The sequence below is a fragment of the Ranitomeya variabilis genome, chromosome 4 (assembly GCF_051348905.1).
Source record: "Ranitomeya variabilis isolate aRanVar5 chromosome 4, aRanVar5.hap1, whole genome shotgun sequence".
NCBI lineage: Eukaryota > Metazoa > Chordata > Amphibia > Anura > Dendrobatidae > Ranitomeya > Ranitomeya variabilis.
This window is the reverse complement of record NC_135235.1, coordinates 631,838,099-631,860,847: the sequence shown is the minus strand read 5'-3', so window position 1 is coordinate 631,860,847 and position 22,749 is coordinate 631,838,099. Positions and strand designations below refer to the sequence as shown.

Sequence of the window (22,749 nt, the reverse complement as noted above, 5' to 3'; positions counted from 1 at the left end):
GTGTTTTGCTACTTTTGTACAATTTTTCCATCAGCGGAGATGTATGACGGCTTATATTTTGTGTCAAAAGCTGTAATTTTCAGTGGTGCCATGTCCTGGTACATATCACATTTTGATCATGTTGTATTACAATTTTTGGAGGCAGAATGTACAGAAGAAACAGTAATTCTAAGATTGTTACGTCAGTAGGATAAGCTGTAGTTTTCAGTTTTGCTATTTCTGGGTGCAAACAACTTTTTGGTAACTTTTTATTTCATTTTGAGGCTGTATAAGCAAAACCCCTCAACAAACTGATACCTTACAACTAGTCCGACCAAGTCATCGGCGTCTCAGGGATCTCCCTGGGCAACCCAAGTCTGCATTGGGCTTGGAAGGGAGGGCTGAACCATTCCATTATAACTTTCTCTACCATCTGCCCTGGGAACAATAGGACAAAAAAATCAACTATTGATAGTCCAAATAAATGAACAATAAATGAGTTAATTATTAAAATTATATAATCACAGGGCAAGGGAAGAAGGACATAATTACACACATAGTGAAAGACGCACAATATATTAACGTCTGCATATATCATAAAGTATACATATATTTTATAGTACCAAGCATGAGAGCAATAATAAGGGTAACTATATCCAAATAGTTATGATATGGTGTAGTTAGAACATATAATAATAATAATAATAATAATCTTTATTTTTATATAGCGCTAACATATTCCGCAGCACTTTACAGTTTTGCACACATTATCATCACTGTCCCCGATGGGGCTCACAATCTAAATTCCCTATCAATATGTCTTTGGTCACAGGCCGAGGTATGCATAAAAAATAATCATTGTGCAACAAGTTGTAGCATACAAAAGAAGATGTATAGTAGGTACAACAATACATTGGCACAAGCATGCAGGGGTCCCCAGAGATTGCGTGTCTGCCCCGAAGCGCGTTTCACAGACTAAGGCAGGATCGTACTGCCAGAGGCTCCAGTATGTGTCACACTGATGACTCACGGATGTCATCTGTGTATCATCAGTGTGCGCCTGTGTACGCATTTTGTCATTTCATTATGTGAAATAAAAGGAAATGTCTGCGGGTTTTTCACATGGATTCGCTGTCTATGTAAAAACCTGACATGCGCGCTCCACCATTGAATACAATGGGTTTGCATGTGTCCATATTTGCGCTTTTTAATAAATGGACCACACACCGACATAAAAAATGGACGTATGAAGAAGGCCTAAGTGGAAAGGCAATTTTCCAATGGATAGTTTTATATGGTCCCCGAATGATGGTATAAATATCCAAATGGCCTTGGCAGAAAAAAGGTTCCCCGCCCCTGATATAACTGGTAATGATTGGTGACAGACAAAGTGAAACATGAACCTATGAAGAAGATGAATCCAACAGAGAAGTGAAAAACAGCACAACCTGAAGTCCTAACGTCATCATAATCCAATAGTCCATGCTTTGTGCTCTACTTTCTTACATAATTGATAATTTATTTGTATTAAAATTTGCATTGAAAATGTATAAAATATATAATATTGATATGATTTCAATGTAGTGTTATTAGAAAATAATAAAATCACTTTTATTCTTGACAGATAACTGTACCAGAAGCTCAGAGGGACATCTGATACTTTCAGATCTTGCAGCAGATGATCATCGTATTACACCAGATACATATGAAGACCATGCCAGAAACCCAGATACACCTCAAACCCTTCTCAGAAAAAGTCTTTCATCTGATCATTTTCAACAGGTCCTTTCTTCTGCTTCATCAATGACCGATATGCAAAACAAAAGTCACAGAAGGACTAATGAACATGAACTAGTTCTGAAAAAAGATAAACTATTTTCGTGCCTAGAATGTGGGAAATGTTTCAATAGGAAATTACATCTCATTACACATCAGAGAAGTCACAAAGGGGAGAAGCCATTTTCATGTTCAGAATGTGGGAAATGTTTTATTTGGAAATCACATCTTGTTAGACATCAGAGTACTCACACAGAGGAAAAGCCATTTTCATGTTCAGAATGTGGGAAATGTTTTAATGACAAATCACATCTCATTGAACATCTTAAAACTCACACAGGGGAGAAGCCATTTTCATGTTCAGAATGTGGGAAATGTTTTACAAGGAAATCAACTCTTGTTGTACATCAGAGAAGTCACACAGGAGAGAAGCCATATTCATGTTCAGAATGTTGGAAGAGTTTTACTGTGAAAGCAAGTCTTGTTAGTCATCAAAGGACACACACAGGGAACTAGTCATTTTCTTTTTTTATCGAAAACTTAAGAAAAAATGCAAGTTATAGAAATATCACATATCTACAAAAAAGAAGGAAGACATTTTGAAACATTAACATATTATTAGAAAATGTATTATTGAAAAGCAACTAGAATTCATAAAATACAACTATGTATAAATCATATATATATATATATATATATATATATATATATATATACACTCACTGGCCACTTTATTAGGTACACCTGTCCAACTTCTTGTTAACACTTAATTTCTAATCAGCCAATCACATGGCGGCAACTCAGTGCATTTAGGCATGTAGACATGGTCAAGACAATCTCCTGCAGTTCAAACCGAGCATCAGTATGGGGAAGAAAGGTGATTTGAGTGCCTTTGAACGTGGCATGGTTGTTGGTGCCAGAAGGGCTGGTCTGAGTATTTCAGAAACTGCTGATCTACTGGGATTTTCACGCACAACCATCTCTAGGGTTTACTGAGAATGGTCCGAAAAAGAAAAAAAATCCAGTGAGCGGCAGTTCTGTGGGCGGAAATACCTTGTTGATGCCAGAGGTCAGAGGAGAATGGGCAGACTGGTTCGAGCTGATAGAAAGGCAACAGTGACTCAAATCGCCACCCGTTACAACCAAGGTAGGCCTAAGAGCATCTCTGAACGCACAGTGCGTCGAACTTTGAGGCAGATGGGCTACAGCAGCAGAAGACCACACCGGGTACCACTCCTTTCAGCTAAGAACAGGAAACTGAGGCTACAATTTGTATAAGCTCATCGAAATTGGACAGTAGAAGATTGGAAAAACGTTGCTTGGTCTGATGAGTCTCGATTTCTGCTGCGACATTCGGATGGTAGGGTCAGAATTTGGCGTAAACAACATGAAAGCATGGATCCATCCTGCCTTGTATGGAGCATCTTTGGGATGTGCAGCCGACAAATCTGCGGCAACTGTGTGATGCCATCATGTCAATATGGACCAAAATCTCTGAGGAATGCTTCCAGCACCTTGTTGAATCTATGCCACGAAGAATTGAGGCAGTTCTGAAGGCAAAAGGGGGTCCAACCCGTTACTAGCATGGTGTACCTAATAAAGTGGCCGGTGAGTGTATATATACACTCACCGGCCACTTTATTAGGTACACCTGTCCAACTTCTTGTTAACACTTAATTTCTAATCAGCCAATCACATGGCGGCAACTCAGTGCATTTAGACATGTAGACATGGTCAAGACAATCTCCTGCAGTTCAAACCGAGCATCAGTATGGGGAAGAAAGGTGATTTGAGCGCCTTTGAACGTGGCATGGTTGTTGGTGCCAGAAGGGCTGGTCTGAGTATTTCAGAAACTGCTGATCTACTGGGATTTTCACGCACAACCATCTCTAGGGTTTACAGAGAATGGTCCGAAAAAGAAAAAAAATCCAGTGAGCGGCAGTTCTGTGGGCGGAAATGCCTTGTTGATGCCAGAGGTCAGAGGAGAATGGGCAGACTGGTTCGAGCTGATAGAAAGGCAACAGTGACTCAAATCGCCACCCGTTACAACCAAGGTAGGCCTAAGAGCATCTCTGAACGCACAGTGCGTCGAACTTTGAGGCAGATGGGCTACAGCAGCAGAAGACCACACCGGGTACCACTCCTTTCAGCTAAGAACAGGAAACTGAGGCTACAATTTGTACAAGCTCATCGAAATTGGACAGTAGAAGATTGGAAAAACGTTGCTTGGTCTGATGAGTCTCGATTTCTGCTGCGACATTCGGATGGTAGGGTCAGAATTTGGCGTAAACAACATGAAAGCATGGATCCATCCTGCCTTGTATGGAGCATCTTTGGGATGTGCAGCCGACAAATCTGCGGCAACTGTGTGATGCCATCATGTCAGTATGGACCAAAATCTCTGAGGAATGCTTCCAGCACCTTGTTGAATCTATGCCACGAAGAATTGAGGCAGTTCGGAAGGCAAAAGGGGGTCCAACCCGTTACTAGCATGGTGTACCTAATAAAGTGGCCGGTGAGTGTATATATATATATATATATATATATATATATATATATATATATATATATATATATAAATACGTTGTGTGATGTCACTTTCTTCTGTTCGAAGTGACATTGGAGAGAAGCTGCTTTAGATCAGAACAGTTGCCATCTAACAGCAAGCCCATCTGTTAGCAACAATGGTTTGCCTTAAAATGGAGGTGAAAAATAAGTAAATAGCATTCCCAAGTGGGCAAAAATCCCACGTGGGTGACAGCTGTATATGACATCTTAATGACATCTGTATCTGACATTCGTTTAACCCATTAAATACCACTGTCAATCACGACAGCAGCACTTAAGTTGTTAAAACGCATAATAGGTAATGAAGTAAAAAAAAAAACACACAATGACGCACACAAATCACAAAAAAAAAATTGGCACTAAAAATGGTGCATTTGTATTACAGCAAAAAGGCCTTCAGATAAAAAATATCGCCACATCTGGAATGACCCGAACTATAAAACTGTCTCAATATTTTGGCAGACGGCAAAACACCATAAGAAAAAAGAAAGAAAAAACAAGTAAAAAATTAAGTTTTTCTCATCATGCTGACACACAAAAAATGTAAGAAAAACCGATCAAATAGTCATATGTAAAAAAAAAATTTTGAAAGCGTCAAATTGTCCCACAAAAAAATAAGCCATAATATGGCTCATTTGGTAAAGAAATAAAAGCTTTACAGCTCTCAGAATATGTGATGCAAAAACAAATGAATGTAAAATATTGTTTTTAGTGTGTAAAAGTAACAAAGCGTAGAAAAATGATATAAATCTCATATCACTCTAATCGTACTGACCTGAAGAATGAATTGTTCTTATCACTTTTCTCACATGGTAAAACACACAAAAGAAAAACAATTTATGAATGTTTGGGTTTTGTCTATTCTCCTCTTAAAAATCAAACAAAAAAGTCATAAAAATGTTATGTACTCCAAAATTGTACTACAAAAATCTTCAATTTGCCACGCAGAAAATAAGCCCTCGTACAGCTTTGTTTACCCAAAAATAAAAGTTACATGGCAATGAAAACATTTATTTTTTATAAAAAAAAGCGCAACATTTTAAAAATATATACGGTAAGTCTGGTATCGCAGTGTCTCAAAGTATACAGCCATCTTATAAGTTACAGTTCATGAAAAACGGAGTAAGAATAAAAGTAAAGAACTAGTTGTATTGCTGTATACTTGTTCATCCTAGCTCTCAAAAGTTTGAATAAGGCTTGGTTCACATTTATGCCCTTCACTCCGCTGAGCGCTAAAGTCCTGGTTTCTGTGTAAATCCCTCAAACAGCCAGTCAAACAAAACCCTGATGGAACAACTCACTTATGAGGCAGATGTAGTCACTTTGGTCTTTATTCCGTTGGTGTCCCATCATTATAGGCATCTTTTAAGCACACAAGTGTGGTCGACCAGAGTTCTGTGAACGCCTAAAAAGATGGATACCACCAAAACAGACTCCAAAGTGAGTCCAAAGCATCACCAAGTGCCTCATGATAGTAGTCTTGTCTGTGATTTTTGATGATTTACAAGGAAATCCTGTTGTAAGTACTTGACATATAACACAGGAATGTGATCCCAGCCTTATACAATAAAAACATTTTTATATGCCAATATATTACCAACAAAAACCTTGGTTTATCATGTTCAAAACTAGCCCCCACTCCGATCCATCATATGTCACTGGAAATATAGGAGGTTCCAATGATACTGGTAGAACAAGGGATGGCTCCCACCCCCTCAAATAAAATTATGTGGAATCTATGCTCCCAAATCCAAAAGCCCCATTCCTTTTGAGCCTCACTGTGCCTAAACCACAGTAGTGGGGTGAGCCCAATTAATAATTTCTGGGAGCTCGTCGATGGAAGCACAAGCTGGGCATAATGCATAGGGGCATATATAGGGGTGCTACAATATATGGTGGCACTACACTGTATGGGCACTAAACTGGCATGTTTGCAATTTTTCCAGAAATGGGTCACTTTTATTTTTTTTTTGCTGTTTTAGCAACTTAGGGGCTCCCCAAATGGTGCACTCAAACTATGCTAGCAAAATCTGTGCTCTAAAAGTCAAATAGTGCTCTTTCCTTCTCACCCTTGATGTGTAGCCAAATAGTAATTTTTTTTTCGGGTGTTGGCACAATTAAGGGAAATAATAGTCTATTTGGGGGTTTTAAGTTCCAAGATGGTGAACCACCACATTATGGGCATCAGGTCCGAGCATTCCTACATGAACAGTTTCCTGGAAAGTGGATTGGTCACCGTGGGCCAGTTGAATGGCCACCAAGGTCTCCTGGTCTGACCCCCTTAGACTTTTATCTTTGGGGTCATCTGAAGGCAATTGTCTATGCTGTGAAGATACGAGATGTGCAGCATCTTAAACAACGGATACTGGAAGACTGTGCTAGCATTTTTTCTGCAGTGTTGCTATCAGTGTGTCAAGAGTGGGAGAAGAGGGTTGCATTGACAATCCAATACAATGGGCAGCACTTTGAACACATTTTGTAAGTGGTCATAAACTTGTAAATAACTCATAAAAGAATAAAGTTACATTAAAACCAAGCACACTATTGTTTTTCTTGTGAAAATTCTCAATAAGTTTGATGTGTCACATGACCCTCTTCCCATTGAAAATAAAGTTGGATCCAAAATGTCTGACTTCAAAATGGCCGCCATGATTACCACTCATCTTGAAAAGTTTTCCCCCTCCCATATACTAATGTGCCACAAGCAGGAAGTTGATATCACCAACCGTTCCCATTTTATTTAGGTGTATCCATATGAATGGCCCACCCTGTATTTTCTCTGTCTATTCCAATTGACTGCACTGCAGGTGATAGTGATTAACTTAAGGCAAAGGAGTTTAAATCCCAACCATAGGTGTGCAGTGGAAGAACAGTGTCCTGATCCAACTGGTTTTCCCTTATGGAGGCTTGCAGAAGGAGGATGGTGTCCAAATCCAGCATGTATTATCACATGGAGACTAGCTGTTGAGAGAGAGGGTGGGCGTGCACAGTGTGTTAGGGATTGAGTTCCCACCTCTGCACAGGGGGAATCTCGGGCCATCTCCGCTGCGGTCTCCCATTCTTCTCCTGCCGCAATGGAGCCTGCTCAGCGGAGACGTCAGTCCCAGCGTCTCGCTCAGTCTGACTCTGTACAAAGGGTTACTGCTGCTTTTCCAGCTTCTGCCATTGAAGTCAGTGCTGGGCAGCGGCGAGCAGATGCTTCTGGGACTAAGTCCTGCTTTTCTCGTTCTGAGCATGCCAAGAGTAAGATCTCTCAGTGGAGATCGAGGGACACATGTTCAGATACTGCAGCTAAATCCATTGGTCCTCCAGGAAGGTCCTGAAGGTGCTCAGGCTCTGTAGCAGCCTCTCATTGGTCCTTCTAGGAAGGTCCTGTACTTGCTGCAGCTATTTAAGGCTCTCATGGCCGCACGGCCATGTGCTAGTATTGAATCTGTTACGTGCATGCGCCAGTGTGGTTATTTATGTGTGTTCAGGGACTCGGCTGAAATAAGCCCCTAGAATGCCGGCACCTCCGGCGAGGAGATTGTGTGCATGGATTTAGGGCCCTGGCTGAAATAAGCCCCTAGAATACCGGCTCTTCCGGTGAGGAGATTGTATGTTTGCATGACCACTGACTGCTGTCTGATGGGCAGTTAACCTGTGCTCCTGTGAAGTCTAACAGGGCGCATAGCTTTACTTTCTTGGCTACTCTGTGAGGTAACAGAGCTAGTCTATACCGCCAAATAGTGCCACCATTTACTAGCAGCAGGTTTCCCTGCACGGTGGACCCCGGGCTGCGAACGCATCAATAATAATAAACATCTATATTTACTCGGTGCGTTCCGCTAGCCCTAACACAGTGTGTACAGCCGCCAGAGCTTGGTGACATCATGTTAGGGGTCGAGTTCCTGCCTCTGCACAGAGGGAATCTCGGGCCATCTCCACTGCGGTCTCCCATTCTTCTCCGGCCACAGTGGAACCTGCTCAGCGGGGACGTCGATCCCAGCGTCTCGCTCAGTCTGACTCTGTGCTAAGAGTTACTGCTGCATTTCCTGCTTCTGCCATTGAAGTCAGTGCTGGGCAGCGGCGAGCAGATGCTTCTGGGACTAAGTCCTGCTTTTCACGTTCTGAGCATGCCCAGAGTAAGATCTCTCAGTGGAGATCGAGGGTCACATGATCAGATACTGCAGCTAGGTCATTGGTCCTTCTTTGAAGGTCCTTGTAGGTGCTAGGACTAAGTCCTGCTTTGCACTCTGAGCATGCCCAGGGCAAGATCTCTCAGTGGAGATCTGGGGTCACATGCTCAGGTACTGCAGCAACTCCATTGGTCCTTCTCTGAAGGTCCTAAACGTGCTGCAACTATTTAAGGCTCGCATGGCCGCACGGCCATGCGCTAGTATTGTCTTTTGTAAACGTGTGTGTGTTGTGAGTGAAAGTCGTTCTTTAAAATCCCCTCCCTATTGTATGACTGCTCGCGGAAGGTGGATGATTGCTATCTAGCGCCCGACTTAGCCATCAGCACGTTACACACATTACAGCGTCTAATTGCTGTGACCGCCAGTGCAGCGCCGTGCGCTTTCTCTGCGCTTTCCTGACCCAAGCCTGGGTGGTTAGTGGCGTACGCCAGTGCAGCACCGCATGCACTCTCGTGCTTCTTAAATAATATTATTTCTGTCTCTCTGACACCCCAGTAGCGGTGTCGAGCGCATGAGGTCTTTATGAACTCAAATCCTGAGTCTTGGGATTGAGTTCTGAGACTCCTTGCTTGAACTCTTGGTGCGGTTCCGCGGCCCTGTGACGCAACAGGGTTCGCTTCCTTCACACAGGGTGAAGTTAACCCATGTGTGTATTCATATTGTACCGCCATATCGTTCGTCTCTACTAGCAGCAGGGTTTTCACCTGCACGGTGGACCTCGGACTGCGAGCGCACCTAATACCATTACATCTTAAACTTGGTGCATTCCGCCAATCCTAACACATCACACTTTCTCCTGGGAATGCTGGGTGAGTATAGTCTAGAAATAAGTTCAGTCAGTTCAACAATCCACGTGTTTCGAAAACACTGGTTTTCTTCCTCAGGATTGATGATACCCAGCTTGGAAACCATTCTTTTATAGACCCAGTGGGAGTTCCACCTCCAATTTTGCTAATTTCTATTGAAAGCCAAACAGCTCAATCTCACTATTTAGCCCCTTTGGTTTAATGAATCAAGTTCAAATATCCACTGGCATTCAGCCCTAGATATTTGTTTCATATAATTGTCTCCTCTCCAACTCGGTTTAACTGTTTGAATTCACCAAATCTAGGTACCTTTACAAAGTCCTCCATGATGCTCAGAGTAATGTTTTGATAGCCGGTGATCCATGAATTTTTTTCTTATATTCCATAGATGTTCACCATTACACTTGGACATTTCCCTCTTTGTTCTCCCTTCATACTTTTTATGGCCGGGGCATTGAATACAGTAGATAACACCAGTTGTACTGCACGTTATATGGTCCCTGATACTGACCATCTTGTTTCCTTTTGAGAACTTTCTTTTAATGGGACGAATTATCCAACACACTTTGCATTTATGACGAGGATAATAGCCTGTGACAACCATAGAGTCTTTATGAATTTTTATATTTTGCTGATGCACAGTTGGAACAATTAGATTACCAATATGTTTAGCTTTCCTAAAGGTGAATCTAGGGTAATTTGGTAATAAGTCCCCTATGGTTTTATCTTCACATAATATGTGCCAGTGTTTAGAGACTGTATTCCTGAATATTCTGGAGTTATTGTTGTATTGTAAAATTGTTGTGATATCTAACACTTGGGAGCTCCCTTATTAGGGCTAATTATAATCAATATTAATACTGCTATTAGTAGCACTTAGGGAGAGATTGTACTAAAGGGATAGTGTAGGACAGGATAAAGTTAATTGCATGTCTTTTCTGCTGCAACTCATACCAAAAGCCCTTCAGGGCTAATAATATTTTTGTTCTTAATCCTGCAAATTGTTCTGAACAGGAAAATATTATGCGCCATTTATACTGCACCAGTTGTGTGTCAAAAGCAAACAGCCAGATTTGGTTGGTTGACAATAGCATCGCTATATTGCTACTGCACTGTAACAAGTCCATCTAAGGTAGGCAATTTTTTCTGTGATCGTAATCCTGCAAAGTTTTTTCAGCAAGGAAATATTATACGACATTTATACTATGCCAGTTGTGCAGCAAAAGCATACAGCCAGACTTGGTTGGTTAGCAATAGCATTGCTATATTGCTAATGCACTCACCACGCAGTGTAACAAGTCCATCTGATGTGGGCAAATTTTCCTGAGATACTAATCCTGCAATGTTTTTTCAACAGAGAAACATCATGCGTAATTTAAAATGGGCAAGGCACGTGGTAATTGACAGGGAAGTGGTCATGATGCTGATGGGCAAGGTGAAACTGTGCCTGCTGCGGGAGCACAACAAACACACATCATGTCGACCTAGCTTCCTGTCCCACTTTGTAGGGGACGCAGAATACCACTCTTGAAGCCAGACCATTGTGAAAAGGGTGTTGGATGAATAGCAAATAATGCTTTCAGTCACTTTGCTAGCACCACCCTGTCTTCTACACGGTCCAGTCTCAGATGCTGTGATTCTGGACCACATAATCCTCACCCTGATTTTTTTTCCTCCCATCATGCCGAGTGCCCAGAGACAAGTGATCCCATACTTGGACACGCCGAAGAGCTGTTCACATTTCCATTTATAGATTCTGGCTTCTCACCCTGCTCATTTCAAGCAGCACATGAGGAGATCACATGTAGCTATGCTGGAATATTTGAGCAGCCATGGTTACAAGAATGCGTAGGTGGGAAAATGCAATTACTGTTGCAAGAGGTGGATGATGATGAGACACAACTGCCAACAAGTGATGTTAAGTCAGCAAGTCAGGAGGAGGACCAGAGTGCAGAAGTGGAAGACGAGGTGGTGGATGATGAAGTCACTGACTCAACTTGGGAAGGTGACATGCAGAGCAAGGACAGCAGCACAAAGGGGAGGGATCTGTGGTTTGCCCAGAGACACAAGGCAGTGGTTTGGCCAGAGACACAAGGCAGGCAACTGTTCCCCAGAGCACCAACATGGTTGAAGTTGCCAGTCCAAGGGATAGGTGTTCCCGAGTCTTTTTAAAGACAGTCCAGTTAATCCAAAAAAGGCCATTTGCAACATCTGCCATGCCAGCATCAACAAGGGCAGTAAAACTACCAGGCTGACCACCACCAGCATGCTCAGTCACATGACAGCATAGAACCTGACAATTTGAGCCGAATGCCAGGGTCCAGAAACAGTGTCTGCAGGTGACACCATTGCCTTTTCCCCTGTTCTACGTGCACGCCAATCCCCTGTCCATGATGCAGACAAAGATGCTTCCCACCTTGCACCTGTCATTGCATACTGGCAACCACCATCAGCAACCACGTCCTTGTCCTAGTGCAAGGTTCAGTTGTCCCTACCCTAGTCCTTAAAATGTAATTATAAATGCGCAGCCACCCACCCACAAGCCACAATACTAAATGGCCACATTTCCAGACTACTCAGTAATTGCTGAGTAGTTATAATATTTTGGTTTAACCTGACTGGGCTCTGTTTTTCCTGTGGTGCCTCCTGCCTGTGGTTCACATTGTCATTTCCCTATTTTATTCTGGTTTTAAATTGTCTGTTTACTATTTGTTTAATAAAATTTAACTATTTGTGTCACCCTTGTTGGTGTTCTATTCTTTTATGATATAAGAGCTGATGAGTGGGCATGGATGTCTGACATCTGTGTGGTTCTCCAAAACTTTGAGTATTCGACCAAGATGGTGAGTGTTGATGATGCCATAATCAGCAAAACCATCCCGCGTCTCTGTCTACTGAAATGCTCGGTGCTCCCAATAATAGAGGAGGCTTTGCAAACGGAGCAAGTTGAGATGGAGCAAGAAACTATACAGAGTGATCCTACACAGCCCAGCCTCATCTTCGATGTGAATTGTGTGATAATGAGCAGGAGGAGGAACAGGAGTTGGTTGCCTGCGCTACAGACGTTCCTACCCACACTACCTTCATCCCGTCTGTTCAGTGTGGATGTCCTGAAGATGAGGAGGAGAGGGAGAATGAGGACGAGGAGGAGACGATGGACAGTCATCTGCTTGGTGGGGATAGGGAAGTCTTGGCTGTTGGCAGTCTGGCACACATGGCTGAGTTTTTGTTCCACTGCCTTTCCCTATGATCCTCACATTGTACGCATTTTAGTGAACACCAATTAATGGTTGGTCACACTCCTAGACCCATGCTACAAGGAGAACTTTCCATCTCTACTTTCTGTGGGGAGAGGTCTAATAGAATGTTGAAGTACCAGAAGGCCTTAGTTGAAGAATTATTTAAAAAATTCCCATCTGACAACGCTAGAGGCAGAGGTCACAGTTCCTTGAATAACCAGAGAGTAGAGAATGATGAGTGAGACACACATCACATGCAGAAGAGGCAGGGGAACACTACCAAAGGTCTGAGACAGTTTTCTCAGACCCTCCCATAACCCAGGCCCTGATGCGCAGGGTACTCTGACAAAGAGATAAAAGTTTTGGAAGTTGCTGAAAGAGTACCTTGACCACCGTACCAGCATCCTCCGTGATTGCTTTGTGCCTTACAATTATTGGGTATCCAAGATACACGCATGGCATGAACTGTCTCTCTATGCCTTGAAGGTCCTGCCTTGCCCTAGCATTTTGTCAGAACAGGTATTTAGTTCCGCCGGGGGTATAACTGATTGGCGCATCCACCTGTCAACTGAAAATGCTCACAGGCTTACTCTTATCAAAATGAACAAGTACTGGATTGGCCCAGACTTCTCAACACCACCGGATGACAGCAGCGGAACATAAACTCAAATCCAGTGGTTTTTTTTCTGGTCTATTCCCATGAACTCCTTCCCACCCAAACATGGGTATGCACTTCAGGATTTTGTATTTTTTTTCAACAGGGTAATCATGCTACCCTAGCTATAATTTTTTAAGGGTGTTTATGATGCCTGCATTAAGAATTTTGAGAGGCCTACCTCTAACATTCTTTGAAATACATGTATATCCCCCAGGGGTAAATGCTTTTTAGCCCATACACTTAGTGCATGCACATTAATAGTCTAGAATACAGAATCGTTAATGATGGAAAAAAATGTTTCTGAGGTTTTCCACTACATCTCTTCAAAGGGGTATTGGATTGCCTGCTTCTGATATTTGGCATCCCTTGCACTTAGTGCATACGCTTTACCAGTCTGGGAGACCCACTCCTTCTTAATGGGAAAAAATGCTTTTCTGGGGCTCCATTTTCTAGTTAAGGGAATGTTTTTGGAAATCAAAAGCCGGTGGGTTCTGTTATTATATGATCCAGTGTCTTTTTATATGCTATCAGGTGGTTGTCTCATAGGGATTTTTCACACTGCATACCGGATTTCACAGCTGGAAGAGTTTGTTCAGTAAATATTGAAGATCCTGGTGTCCTCTATGTAAGGTAGAGTAGATGTAAAACTCTCTACTATGTCCACCAGCAGGGTTGATGAAATAACAGTCCTTGATGCTAAAAGCTAAAATTAAAAGCTGTTTCAGTGCTAATTCAAATACCGTAGAGTCTATTCTCTAATAATACTCTTATTGTGCAATTCGTTTAGGGTGAGCTGTCGCAGAAGGGATAGCGTATTACAGGCATCTATTCAGAGATTATTGCCTTATAATCCTTGTTGCTGCAACCTAAAACAAATATAAAGGTAAAATCTATTCTATTCCCTATTAATACGGCTGTTAGCTGCATTTAGTGTAGTGATAGGTCCTAGGTATCATCAGCTGGAAATAAGTGTTCATTTTGGTCATATACATCTTTTCCACAGTCCATAATTTGCTTGCTTTTTTCCTTGCACTCACTGACAGATTCATGGTTTTTTTTATGGTGATCTGTACTCAGAAATTTATTAAAGCAGGCAGGATTGCTTGGATTCCTCCAGAGTTTGTTGCTGCTACATACAAGAAAAAATCTGTTCAGGGCCGATTCAAATCCCGTCTATATTCTGCAATAATACCACTCTTATCTGTAATTCATGTAGGAGGAGCTGGCGCAGTAGGGATAGTGTATTACAGGCATCTAGTCAGGGATTATTGCCTTATAAATTGTACTCCTTGCTGCTGCAACCTAAAAAACAAGCAGGCCAAATTAACGGATTTAATGTGTCCATTTGCAGTTTCTCTGTAGCATCTGTATGCAAGAGATAGCGGTGGGAGACTTTATGCTGGAACTGGAATTAACACTTCTGAAATCTCCAGTGCTTTGTTTCCATACATTTCTGGGTGCTTCTTGAAGTATGTTTGGGGTAATTGTCCTGCTGGATTACCCATGATCTAGGATGCAAACCTAGCTTTCTGACACAGGGCACTACATTGCGACCCAAAATCCTTTGGGAATCTTCACATTTCATGATGCCTTGTACACAGTCAAGGTATCCAGTGACAGAGGCAGCAAAACAATCCCAAAATATCTTTGAACCTCCACCATATTTGACTATAACTACTGTGTTCTTTTATTTGTATGCCTCATTCCATTTATAGTAAACAGTAGAATGATGTCCTTTACCAAAAAGCTTTTTCTTGGTCTGATCTGTCCACAAGACAGCTGCTAGCCCTCTATAAATTGTGAGCGCTGTCTGCTGGTCCTCTAAACTTCAAAGTATTAATAGGAAAAAGAAAATTTGCCCACCTCAGATGGATACATTTTATTGCAGTAGCAATATGCAGCTATGCAAAGCATAGCCGACTGCTGGCAATGCAAAAATGCTTAGTTAGGGCTGGCTGCTGGCCCTCTTAAATTAGAGTGAGGGCAGCCAGATGGCCCTCTGACAATAGTGAGGACCACCTGCTTGCGCTCTACAACTATTGAGGGCTGCCTGATGGGTCTGAAAAAAAACTTTGTGACTTTCAGGGTCCCTTCTTCATAACCTAAACAAGATGTGTCCACGGAAAAATGCTCAAGTTTTCCATTGACTTTCATTATACTCGTTACTCAGGTCGAGCACCCGAGCATTACGATTTTCTAGACCTAGTAACGAGTACCCAAGCACTTTAATGCTCGCTCATCACCACTCCTGACCCCACACATAAACTTCCCCTCATCCAGCACCATGACAACCAGCACAGCAGAGTCCTGCATACACTGAGGCCCCTGATCATGTGACCCCTGACTCCTCCCCTCCTGTGACCTCATCACAGGTCCTGTGCGCACAGAACAGCCATATATGTGGTGTGCGGCTCTGCAGGTGGAGGTAGGTGCTGGAGATTCCCCATTACTGGGCGCAGGGGACATTAACCCCCTCAGTGCTGAGCCTGTGATAAATCTCTGTACGTGACTATAATGGGACTGTGTGTTATACTGGGGGCAGGATGGGGCCATGACTGGGTTCAAACCCCACCAAGGACAACATCTGCAAAGTTTGTATGTTCTCTCCGTGTTTGCGTGGGTTTCCTCCGGGTACTCCGGTTTCCTCCCACATTCAAAAAGACATACTGATAGGGAATTTAGATTGTGAGCCCCATCGGGGACAGTGATGATAATGTGTGCAAACTGTATAAGCTGCGGAATATGTTAGCGCTATATAAAAATAAAGATTATTATTATTATTATTATTAATGATCATGTGACTCCGGTAACAGCTCCGGAGGATTCTTACATGGGATCTTTATGATGTTACATCGTCATCTTCTCCCCATTCAGGTCCCTACAATATCGGATCCTCTCAGTGGAGATCTTCTATATAAGAGAATTCTCCGGAGTGACCCTACAAGGATGGATAGGGACAGGGACAAGATGGCGGAGAGGATATTACACCTCACCCTAGAGATCCTCTTCCGGCTTACTGGAGAGGTGAGAGATTCTGATGACGTCACATTACATCATTCTTATCTATGTGAATAACAGATGGACAGAACTGGAGAGGTGAGGACTCTGGGAATGTCTGTAGTGAGGTTTATTAATGTGTCTCTCCATAACCAGGATTACACAGTAGTGAAGAAGACCTCTAGTGAGCGCTGTCAGGCCCCTGTGTCTGAGGGATGGGGAAGACCTCTGAGCCCAATCACGGGGCCTCCACCTCACCCCCTGATACATGAGGACATCAATAAACAGAAGATCCTAGAACTCACCTACAAGATGATTGAGCTGCTGACTGGAGAGGTGACACTGCTGGGAATGCTGGGACATTATACAGTAACACTATGGAGGGATCGGGGGGGATGACGGTATCATTGTATGTGTCAGGTTCCTATAAGATGTCAGGATGTCACCGTCTATTTCTCCATGGAGGAGTGGGAGTATTTAGAAGGACACAAAGATCTGTACAAGGACGTCATCATGGAGGTTCCCCAGCCCCTCACATCACTAGGTAACAGACAGGACTAAATACGCACGGCCTATGTGTAAAGAATAAATTCAGTCCCTGTATGTTTTTCCTTCAGTCCCATGCAGTAAAAGGTCACCAGAGAGATGTCCCCGTCCTCTTATACCACAAGACTGGAAACAAGAAAATCCCAATGTTCCTCAGGATCATCAGGTAGGGGTATCACAACCCAGACTGGCACCAATCTGCTCTGGATTAAAAATCATATTAGATATTCCCAAAAGTTAAAGAGGTACTCCCACTTATTCTTTAAATAAATGTGCATATAATGTAGTGTGTGTATTAATATTCTCTCCTAATGCTGGTCTCTACAGTATCCAGCGCCTTTCTTTTTTGCTTCCCAGTGATGTCAACAATCTGCAGACTGTCTTGGTCACGCTGTGCTTTGTGTAACCCGGAAGTGACTTTTTCATTGGGAAACCTTGGAGCTTCAGAAAAAAAGTTTTATGGGCTTTTATTGTAAAAGAGACTTCAGGCTCATACATAGAGTATATAGTGAGCCAGGTAGTTGCAATTGTGTTGACGTCACTGAGAAACAGAGAATAATGTTGTTGGATACTGGTGAAAGCAGCAGTATGTGAGTGTTTTAATACACTCACACTAAATTACATGCACATACCCACAATTTTCATGAATTAAAAACATAGTGGGAGTGATTGCTTAATTTACTTTAAATATTTAATAGTGCTACTGCCTGAATCTAATAAATAGTATGGTTACTGGATGTTCCCCAGCCTGAAGTTGGATGGTGGCTATAACTCCTATCATATCAAGTTTTTGATGTACTAAGATTGGTGCCATATTCCTGTACTGATGATTATTCTGGTGCTGTATTTATACACTGACAATGAATCTGTAGATGCATTCATATATTGAGCTGCTGATCTATACATGTACTGATAATGGATCTGATGCTGTATTCATGTACTGATGACTTTTCTTGTGCTGTATTTATCTTCCGCTGGTGGTTTTAGTGATGAATGCATGTTCTGATGTTGGTTTTCATCCTGTGTTAATGTTGATTTAGTAATCTTTTATTTATTGATTCAAAATAATTATAGGGTCAGTATACACACATGAACAATATAAAAGACTAAAAATACAACTGTCTGAATGAGGCCAGATATTTCAACTGAACAGTGTTTGACTAAAGACCTTATACACCTAAGGTAGATGTCAACTAGCAGCAATCTTTTCTGACTTTTGCCCTATGTCCCTTCCTCTGCCGAGCTCTCTTTTGTTTTCTGAGAGAACTGCTGCTAGATATTTCTGCCAGCGGTTCATCTATTGGAAAACAAAAGGATCTGCAGTCTGCAATCAGACATTATTATCTCCACTGATGTGATCAATCATAGCCACAGATATGCATCAAACTGTGGGCCAAACTATCTGGTATCAGGAACACATTTACTCTAATGTATGCGGGGCCTTTACTACCTAATAAAGGGCTTGTGCTAAATTAAGGGTACTTGCACACAATGTCTTTTATCCTTTTGAAAACCTGTTTTTCAGATGGGTTCAATGCAGAATCCACCTGAAAAAGACATTGTGTGCACATACCCTTAGGGTACCGTCACACAGTGCCATTTTCATCGCTACGACGGCACGATTCGTGACGTTGCAGCGTCGTATAAGTATCGCTCCAGCGTCGTATACTGCGGTCACACGTTGCAATACACGACGCTGGAGCGATAATTTCATGACGTATTTGCGATGTAGAAGCCGTTGGTTACTGTGCGCACATCGTATACAACCTGTGTCACACAATGCAATCATGCCGCCACAGCGGAACACTAGACGACGAAAGAAAGTTTCAAACGATCTGCTACGACGTACGATTCTCAGCGGGGATCCGGATCGCAGTAGCGTGTCATACACAGCGATATCGTAAATGCATTGCTGGAACGTCACGAATCGTGCCGTTGTAGCGATCAAAATTGCACTGTGTGACGGTACCCTTAGTCCGACTTACCAGTGCCTAGGGCACCATGAAAGCCAAATACTGTTTCGTTTTTGGTCACCATGTTCGTTTACTATTTCTGTTTTTTTTTATTGATTTATACAACTGCTCCATTTGCCAGTGACTTTACAATTTTTGTTTCAGGGTAAATATCTGCCCCGTATTAATACTACAGAGACATATGTGAGGGGAGATGAGCGGTGTAAAGAGGAGATTCCTACAGATAACCACACAGGTGAGTAGTGACCACTAAATGCAGAGAAGTCACAGGTTCTAATCAGTCACTGGATGGTATAATTATGTGTACATTGTTATAGGGGCTGTGACACAGAGTTTTTTTATGTGGATTTTACACCTAAGGATTAATATTTGAAAAAAAACCTTTTCATACTATGTTCTTTAGTTTGTCTCTCTGCTGTAGAAGGGAGTCTTCTGTATTCCTAGTCTTGTCTAACTCCGGACACTGTCCTCAGTGGATGTCTCTAAATTTACTATTGAAACTTGTCAGTGTTGGGGATTAAAACTCAGGACCCCTGATATGGAAGGCAGAAACATTACTAGTGAGCCGCAGGCTGCATTTTTATGGCCAAAATACATTTCTCTGTCCGAAAACGTCATTAACATTTTTTATTTTCAAGCATAATATTCCAGTATATATATGGCGCAGTTGTTGTGAGAATAGGTAAAATACTCGCAGAACTCTGATTTCCTTGCAAGCTTTTTTTCAATTATTCCATTGCCTGCACAATTTTTGCTTGTTTTTGGCAGCCATAAGATCTGTAAGGCAATCAACCCTGTCGAAATGTGTCTAGTGTGCTAATCCCTACTTTACCAGCTAACCCTAAATGATTTTCAGATATGAGCGGTGTTATTAGAAAATAGAATCTATTTGAATTAACCTTAAAAAGGACTTTTAGTTTAATGTATCAACACCAGGGTCTGTAATGCAATCAACCCTTCTCTAAGTGCCGCTAATTCACTCTTCCTACTAATCCTACCCTAATTGCAGCTAAGACCAGTATTCTAGAATAGAATTTATTTGAATAAGCTCTAAAAATGGCTGTTGTTTAATTATTGTACCAGCATGTAACTAAACACTGTTGAACACACTGTCCCTTCAGCAGCGAGTCTCCCTACACTATGTCTTGGTACAGTGCCCTCAAAATTGCATCACCGGGTCTTACATAGACCCAATGACACTATGCAATCTGCCAATCACAGTAATGCCAACATGGCTACTGCATTACCGCAATCCAAACATATGTAGTGGCTGAAAATCAGGCGCCAAACATGCGGGGCGGAGAATCGAGCATGGCACTCAAGTACCCAGATACTTGATGGAGTGCCGAGGTTCTCGAGCACCATGATGCTCGATCGAGCACTGAACAGTGCGAGGAATTCTCTCCCATCACTAGTGCCCTGCCGTGTGCATCAACCCCTTAAGAACGTGTCCATTTTTGTTCTTCTTTATTGTTTTGTTTTTATTTTCCTTTTTCCTTTTCAAGACCCATGCCTTTTTATTTTTATGGAATTTGGGGTACATATAACTTACTAACCAACTATTTTTAACTCTTTATAGGAATAAATAGTAAAAAAAACCAGCAATTCTGTTGGTTTTTTATTAGTTCATTTGTCGCTATTCATATGCTGCGAGGTTAACTTTATTCTGTGGGTCCGCACAGTTATGGTGATATTAAATTTATATATTTCTGTTTGTGTTCTACTACTTTTGTATAACAAATACTGTGAGCAAAAAAAAAATCATTTGTTTTTATCTCGTCATATCCTGAGAGTCAGACAGTTTACAATTTTCCATCAACAGAGATGTATGACGGCTTATATGTTGTGTAACAAGCTTGTATTACAATTTTTGGTGGCAGAATATGCATATTCTCTCGTGCCATTTCTGGGTACAGACAACTTTTTGGTAACTTTTTATTTCATTTTGAGTCTGTATGAGCAAAGTTTGACAATTCTGTAGTATTTTTTATTCTTACAATGCTTTTGTGGAGAGTTAATAATGGTATAGTATTAAAGGTACGAGTCAATTGCATTACTTGTGCAACAGATCACTGTGGGAAATATATTCTCTTTGCCATCCATTGTTTGAAAGGTTTGCCTTGTGGACAATCAGGCACTGGTCTGGCCCTGTGTGGGTGAGGTTATAGCAAACAGCCTCAGAAAGTTGAGAAGGAGGAGCTGAGCTTGTGCTGTGCTAGTTCATGAGAAATCAAAACACACCATGTGACCAGTGCGGGAGAAACGCCCTTCCTAAGGGATAAAAGCCATAATGTATGAACATAAAAGTGGTGAAAAAAACAGCCATGATGGTTTCTGATTTTCATAGCCTTTAAGCTAGGTGAGCAATGCAAGAACCAGGGACTGACAACCATGGCTTACAGAGGACACTGCTGCTAATTCTTTTTCAGACCCCCCCCCCTAGTTCTCCCATATTCATATATTCCTGATGGAAGCCAGTGTTTCCATTGGCTGCTATTATGTATAAAATAATATAAAAGACTCTTTCTTGTGTTCACAACGCAGTTCTATAAGAAAAAGTGGTAACCCTACATTTTCTCTAAATCCATGGCTTCCTTTAAATCCTCCCCACTGCCCTGCTCTGTGCTAGACTACATGTATCTCACAGGAAGGTATGAGACAGACACCAACTAATAGCCAAGGAAAAGGATTAAGGGTGTCACTAACCAGAAACACATTGATGTTTTAAGGACTTATCTATCACGATATTTTAATCTTGTTTGTACGGCTTTTTTGTACTCATCCACAAATAAACATTTGCAAAGGTGAACGTCTCCTTCTTTTCCTTGGATTTATTGTGTTTAGGCATAGACACCTCCATTGCTCCAAACTACTTGAGATTACATGCGGGTGAGCTGGATATTTTCTCTTTCTCACCAACTAGTAGCACTGACTTAAAGTCCCCTTTAGGGTTCTCCATTGATCTTATGACTCAGGGGTGGGGAACTTCTGGCCCACGAGCCATTTATGGAATGTGATGAACTTTACTCTGACCTCTGGCAGATTCGCGGAGACCGCAGTGTTTGGACTGGCAGCCCTATTTTGTGGGGTCTATATTTCCTTCTTGCACTGTGAGCTTACGTATGCAGCGTTCACTACTGAATGTTGCGGCGCATAAAGGGCCGGACTGGGACTAAAATTCAGCCCTGGCATTTGAAGTCACACAGGCCCACTTGTCACATGGTGACTGTATAATATCTTTGTACACTTGTAGGCTACAAGAAGTGAGGGGAGTGTAACACGACTATATAACATATAATTACAGCTGTATCCAGCATTACAGCTCAGCCCCCATAGAATGTAATACAGCACAGCCCCCATAGAATGTAATACAGCCAGCCCCCATAGACTATAATACAGCACAGCCCCATAGAATGTAATGCTGCACAGCCCCCATAGAATGTAATGCAGCACAGCCCCCATAGAATGTAATGCAGCACAGCCCCCATAGAATGTAATGCAGCACAGCCCCCATAGAATGTAATGCAGCACAGCCCCATAGAATGTAATACAGCCAGCCCCCATAGAATGTAATACAGCCAGCCCCCATAGAATGTAATGCAGCCAGCCACCATACAATATAATGCAGCACAGCCCCATAGAATGTAATGCAGCCCAGCCCCATAGAATGTAATGCAGCCAGCCACCATAGAATATAATGCAGCACAGCCCCATAGAATATAATGCAGCACAGCCCCATAAAATATAACGCAGCACAGGCCCATAGAATATAATGCAGCACAGGCCCATAGAATGGAATGCAGCACAGGCCCATAGAATGGAATGCAGCACCGGCCCATAGAATACAATGCAGCACAGGCCCATAGAATACAATGCAGCACAGGCCCATAGAATATAATGCAGCACAGGCCCAAAGAATGGAATGCAGCACAGCCCCATAGAATATAATGCAGCACAGGCCCATAGAATGGAATGCAGCACAGCCCCATAGAATATAATGCAGCACAGCCCCATAGAATATAATGCAGC

The 22,749-nt window shown here is 42.1% G+C and overlaps 1 protein-coding gene across 1 annotated transcript in view; it reads left to right on the top strand.

Annotated features, from left to right (window-relative positions):
- Positions 1 to 22,749, top strand: part of LOC143767291 (gastrula zinc finger protein XlCGF66.1-like) — an 81,078-nt gene that overhangs the window by 46,167 nt on the left and 12,162 nt on the right. The window lies entirely within an intron of this gene.